The sequence below is a fragment of the Lepeophtheirus salmonis genome, chromosome Z, assembly GCF_016086655.4.
Source record: "Lepeophtheirus salmonis chromosome Z, UVic_Lsal_1.4, whole genome shotgun sequence".
Lineage (NCBI taxonomy): Eukaryota > Metazoa > Arthropoda > Copepoda > Siphonostomatoida > Caligidae > Lepeophtheirus > Lepeophtheirus salmonis.
Genome location: NC_092584.1, coordinates 5004158 through 5010858, shown reverse-complemented (window position 1 = coordinate 5010858; position 6701 = coordinate 5004158).

Here is a 6701-nt window from a genome sequence, read left to right as displayed (position 1 = left end):
ATACTTATTTTGGTAAGTATAAAAGTTTTGGTATAAAGCAATTTTTCAAATGTTTGACCTTGTGATTTATTTATTGTCATTGACATTGACATTGACAATTTCCCATTTTCCTTCTTCAACCATAATGAAGATACATACAAAAACTAACACGCTAATCCTCTGTTGCCTTCATTTATCAAACTCCTTTTTTTAAATCGTATTTAATATACGTTTTCTCTCTTACAGTTAGAACATTTATCCGTCTTTTTTTTTTTGTGCACTTTCGAATAGACAACCCATACCTTAAAAATAAACTTAAAGACACGAGGAATCAATGTTGTTCTATGAAGAAAAAAAAATTATTAGGGAAAAAACAAATTTGCCCTCCAGAATCCAGTAATCTGGTTTGATCAGAATGAAGCATAGTCATACGTACGTAACTCAGAACTTTGAACAACTTTTATTGTTTATAAGGCCATATCTATCTCGGTTTTTTGAAGATTTTATCATTGTCCCCCCAAGATGAACCAAAATCAGACACACACATAAATTATTTTAATACTATGTAGGATTATAAGAAAATTATAAATGAATGTTTACATGTACGCCAATTAAAGCCAATACAAAAAGAAAATAACTTCTACAATTTTTTTTGTAGGTATTTTAGTCAAAAAATTCACCAACCTTATTTTGTGTATCTTTGTTCGGCACCCTTTTGAATCAATTTTCTTGCAACAAAAACCAAACAGAATTTTCATTTAATAGATTTAAATTAATTATTATTACTGAACTTCGTATCGCTTAAAATATTAATATATAAGTGTACTGTTTGCAACCTGTCATTTTGAACTTGCATTTTCTACATGATAAAATATAAAAAAGTTAATAATAGAAATTGCAAATGATTTTGTATTACAAACATAATTTGTAGCCGCTTTTAGCCGATTCATACAAAATGTTGTTTCTCTTAGAATTCGTAATTGCCTTGAGTCAATTATTGCAAACTCTAAAAAGAATGTGGGTGATTGTCACAGGCAAAAAAATTTGCAAAAAGTAAAGATGAGTGAAGGAATACTTCAATTAAATATCATGTTTTATTGCATTAATAATAGGTAAACTCATATAACTGTAACCTGTAAAAGTAAAATATATTCATTTATAACGTATTAATCGATAAAACTAGTAGGCTCAATTGGTTAATTTTTGAGATTTTTTGTTGAATCGTAAGGGACATTAATTGAATTTATCTTTCAATTATTAAAATGATAGTATTTATTCTGGTATATATAGTCACGGAGCCAGACAATACGGACAGCACTTTTCCGGATAATTTAGTATTTTTTCTTTTAAACATTTCATAAACATGGATATCAAGGCTGTCAAGATACTGAGGTCTAAGCTTGTACAAAATATAAAATCCTTGCCCTGTACATAGAAACAAACAAACACACTTTGTTGTGACGTAATCAGTTTTCAAGACAGAAGATGTAATGTTACAAACTATTTTATTTGCTCTAAAATCATTTGTACATAAATAAATAGGAGAGATTCGGAGGAAAAGTTTTATACTACAAGTCCAATTCGAGTAGCTCTTTTTGATTCACAAGTTCAAGTCCTTGAATATTTTCATTTAAATCGTGTCTAGTCCTTGGAAAATAAATAATAATAATGACAGTTAGAGAAAATAATATTTGGTTTCATGTTTCAAAAGTTGCCCCCCACTTTCTAGGACTTATTTTTTACACCTCTGATCATACATGAGTTGTAATTTCTACAAAAAACAACATCGCTACATTAAATCAACGTTCTTGCATATAAAAAAAAACATATGCTCATATTTGTTATTTAATTATTATAGAATCGTGGAAAAAGAAACTCAGCCAAGCAATGTGTACACGTATTTCTTAATTTATGTCATTAATTACACAGGGGAACACTCATTTTGTAAAAATGAATTCACGCCAAAAAAGGAATTTATCTATGAGTGCAAACTCTAACTGATCTCAGTTTAAAAAAGTGTTGAATAAATATACATCTCCAAGGATTTTTGTTCAATTTGGTATATTTTATGTGATCCCATTTTGAAATATTAAAATTATCTACTCATCGTGAATGGATACTCTATTATTTCGATCCTGGTATCTCATTCCCAAGGAAAGAGTCCACTCTACTCCTCTCTGTGATTTGGTAGATTTCCCGGAGGAATTCTCCGCCTGTCATCCGTCATGGAATTCGGATTCCCAATAATTTGTGAACAACTACTAGCCAATACTTTTCTATTTAGGAATAATTGGCTAATTTACTATTCACTAATTTTGAGGCTTTATATATACATTTTCCGATAGATTGGTTTATGGGGTCAAAAATATACCCAAATTATGTTCTCTTAAAAATCCATTATGGGAATAGGGTAAAAAAACAGAGTAAACTAAAGGGGAAAAAAATCATTTTACCCACATGACGTTTGAAGGACTTAGGTTTAACTCTGTTATTTTGCATTGCTGCATATATTCTATAAGGAACATTTAAGCAAAATGTATTTAAAATCCGAGATAGTGGGCTTCATGCATTCTTAATGTTTGTATCTCAAAACGAAAAATAAAGAAAGACAAAAACTACAGCATACATGGACAGAAATTACTTGTATGTTGATCTTTCATTTTCGACCGAGTCCAATAAGTACATCTCTTCAATGTTACTCTACATGATTCAAAAACACATTCGTTGTTACTCTTTATAGTTTATCGTACGTATATGTTCTTACCTCAAGAATAATGAGAACAGCTTTAGAAAATAATAATGAATTGTGTTTGTTCAGGTTGCAATTACTAAAAGCCTTTCATTGTAGCATTACTTTAATTTATGACTATGAGCTTTGAGTTTAAGTCCTTGTTAGACTTTGACTATAATTGAAGATTGCCATCAGAATCATTTTTGACAATGTCCTTGATAAACATAAAGTGGGCTTTATGCTTATTTCATTGCTCCCTTTCTCGCATAGCTGTTTTTTTTTCTAATGTGATAAAATATCAAAACAGCTAAGTCCCTCAAATGCTCTTTAAATTGTTATTATCATATCTTTTTCGGGTTTCTTTTGAAATATATTCACAGAGAACGTATTTCTAACAATTATAGAAATTGACATCTCAATATGATATAATAATTCATGCTAAAAAAATCAACGTCCAGAATACGAAAATTGAAGCAATTTTTACTCGTCATTTGATTAAAAAAATATATAGTTGGTGATCTCATGGAAACTTACCATTGCAGCGTTGTTGTTTTTTTAAATAATAAATCAATTTGGAATTATATTTTATGTATGTACATGAATAAGTTCTTGAAAAATGATGATTAGCGAACTGTCGGCTTCTATGAATCACTGAGTTCGTACATGTCAGCCGGGCAGTGGAGTACATAGTCTGGACTCAGAGTTGTGAATTTGCAGGTTATGATTTGGATTAGGACTCTAATTTGTCTAAATTTAGTGACAATCCATGTCCTTCTTCTCTGGTACAAAATTTATAAAAGTGTATTAATACTCTTGTAAATCAGGAGCTGAATCGTCTGTTTTTATTTATGTCGCTGGGTTTATTGCATTACTTAAGTTCCTAATTTCTATTATTTAAGTGGAGAAAGCTACGATTACAGACATTGTGAAGTGCTCCAGGAGCCTAGTTTTCAAGGTGCCAAGATAAGGAATGATGGAGTTGACCTCTTCAGGAAAGCAGGAAGGCACCAGATAAAGGGATTTGGTGAAGAAGATCAAGGTATACCCCACCAGATCAATAAATCACCTCGCCAAAGACTTCTCCGAAATTGCATTGACCATCAACATGGCTGTGAAGAGGGTATTGGGGAGTAGCTTTATAAACGATGACGCACGTCACCTTCAAATAGTGGTCATGAAGATCAAAAAAGTAAATGAAAGGTCTCATTATGTGGAAGAGACTGTGAGTTTGTCAATTATGTAGTATTCCAGGGGAGAGGACTCGAAATAGTTCATAGAGGCTCGATATGTAAGGAGGCAAGAAAATGTTCTCCTTCCTTACAAAATTTGAATCCGTTTGACTTTGTTGTGCAGGGCACTTTGGAGAAGAGAAACCAACAAAAATTCACACTGTGCAAATGTGGACTCATTGAAGAGTGCACTGCCGGCTGAGTGTAGAAATTGTCAACTCTTTCAAGGCTTTCCGTAAACGTGTATAGACCTTGATTGATGCTGGGGGTTGTCAATTTGACTAACCCATTTTGCAAACGCCTTGTTTACACGTTTTGTTCAAAAAAAAATATGATTGAAGTATTTTTAAAGGACTCCACGTTTTACAGGCCCAAACTGCATGCAAAAAATTTGGCACTCGTACATGAAATTCTCGTTAGACTGAATCACTTAATCACTTGATCAAGTCAGATTCAGTCTTAAAGTTCAATTTAGACTTGGAATCGGGCTGAAATTTTAGTAAGTCCACAGCTCTACTTATCACCTCCCTAACACATTTTTTTTTTACATTTATTTAAATACTTGACTAAATATATACAGTCCAATAACATAGTTTATCATTCTAGCAATTACATATCAAAAAATAACAACAGTTTATTGTCTTATACCTCATAAAAAGCTTTATTTTATGATAGTATTAAAAACTATATTTGACAGAAAATTGTAGGCATAAAATAATTTATTATGTTAATATTTATGCAGTAACCCTTAGGTTATATTCGTTAAATCCCCAATTGCTCATAACTTTTTTTATTAATGATAATAAACCATCACTTTGCCCCCCATCAGAAAATAAATATTTTCACCTACTTGTCAAATATGAGACATTATGTAACATCATAAATTGTTTTTTTTCCAGATTGGTTACTATTTCATACTCATTTATAATTTTTTGTTTGTATAAAGTATAGTTTGCATTTTTATTCTTAAATATATGTATATTTGGATTCCGTAGAGCCACTTTTATTTGTATTTTAGGATTGCATAGATACTTGATCTAAGCATAATATTAATATTGAGCGTGAGCAAAATATCAATACTAATTAAATGCAGTATATATAAAGTGATTCAAATTTGTAGCATTTTGGGTATTTTAAAAAAAGTAACGCAAATTAGCAGATTTAGTGTTTTTGAAATCTTTATCTAAAATAATGGACACTAAATACTAGTCAATTGAATTGCTTGCATCGAACATCATATAGTTATTAAAAAAAGTACAATCTCTTTGTTTCATCAATATTTCAAGAGAGTTAGATGTCAATTTAGAATCCAATTACTGGGAAATCTGGATATCTATAATAAACGATAAGAACAACTGTATAAAGTCTAATTAAAAAAAGCGTATTTATCATTTTAAAAACGCTAATATTATATTTATTTAACTATAAATATACTATTTACATAGTTTGTTCAAAGTAGGATTGAATTATTTGATTTTAAACCCTAAAATCTAATCAAATAAGAAAAAAATTGTTTTTGAATATGGTTATGATTATTTTTTAAGCTTTTATAATACAATTTTTCAAAGCTGAAATATAGTGTTAAAATTTCTTGTCGGTTGTGTTTAATAGTTATTACATAATATTTTTTTAATAATTGAATTTTTAATATTATTATATAAAACAATACATAAATTACTCATTTCAATATGTTTATTAAATTTTATTAGATTTGCATAGATTTAGTTATGAATAAAAATGCAACTTAATTTTCCATCCAAATAACTTGATTTACATATGGAACGCAATTCAAATCTAACTTTTCCTTCAATTCAGATAAAGATTAAACATAATCATTGTCCAAAAAAATGTCAAACATTTTATTTTTTGTTTTCTTCCTACGTGCTTTATCATAAGAACACATACATGTTTTTCTGGAGTTTTGCTCAATCATGGAAGTATTATAAAGACTTAATGAGAGGACATCATCTTCTTTCAGCAAACGGTGTTTTATAAGTTTGTTCGAGCAAATATATTATTTGCAAAAATCTTCGTCTTTGAAATAAAAGGAAAAAATAAGTTTTTATTTAACATCAAATAATTTTCCATTTTACAATATTAAGAAAAAAAAAAAGGGTGAAGTCTTTGAAAATTTACTTATAAAAATATTAGTAAAATATAATTATTGAACGATTTTCCAAAGGCAAATAAGTTGAGTCCAAGGTGAAAGTTAAATACTGTTTCATTAAAGTTATTATACCTCTTGAATTTGTAATGGATCTACTTCAAGTAAATTTAGTTTTTTAAGTACAATTCGATTCTATATTTGAGTGTAATTCTATTTATTAAAAAATTAAGAAAAGATTTCAAATAGGCTTAATAAGCATCTAATTTGGAGGTATGATAGATTTTCGTTTTTGTAAATGCTCTCCATTTTCGCAAGGAAATGTATGAGTAGAAACTCCTTTAGGCTCTTTAACATATTTTCCAGGAACTTTTCAAATGTTCATAAATAGAACTACGCATGTAGATAACATCTTAATTTTGTATGTGAATTTAGAAGATTTAAAAGGATACTTATGCCCAGTTATATTTATATTATTTATTAATATAAGCATTAATTTTTTAGGTCCAAAATATGCCAATGTAAGACTTGTAGCTCACTCCCTGTTTACAAATTCAAAAAAACTATCTATTTAAAACATTATCTAATGTATTAATGAAAGACTAACAAAGAGTTTACGTATTTGTCCTTCTTAATTATGAAAAGAACAAGGTGCGCT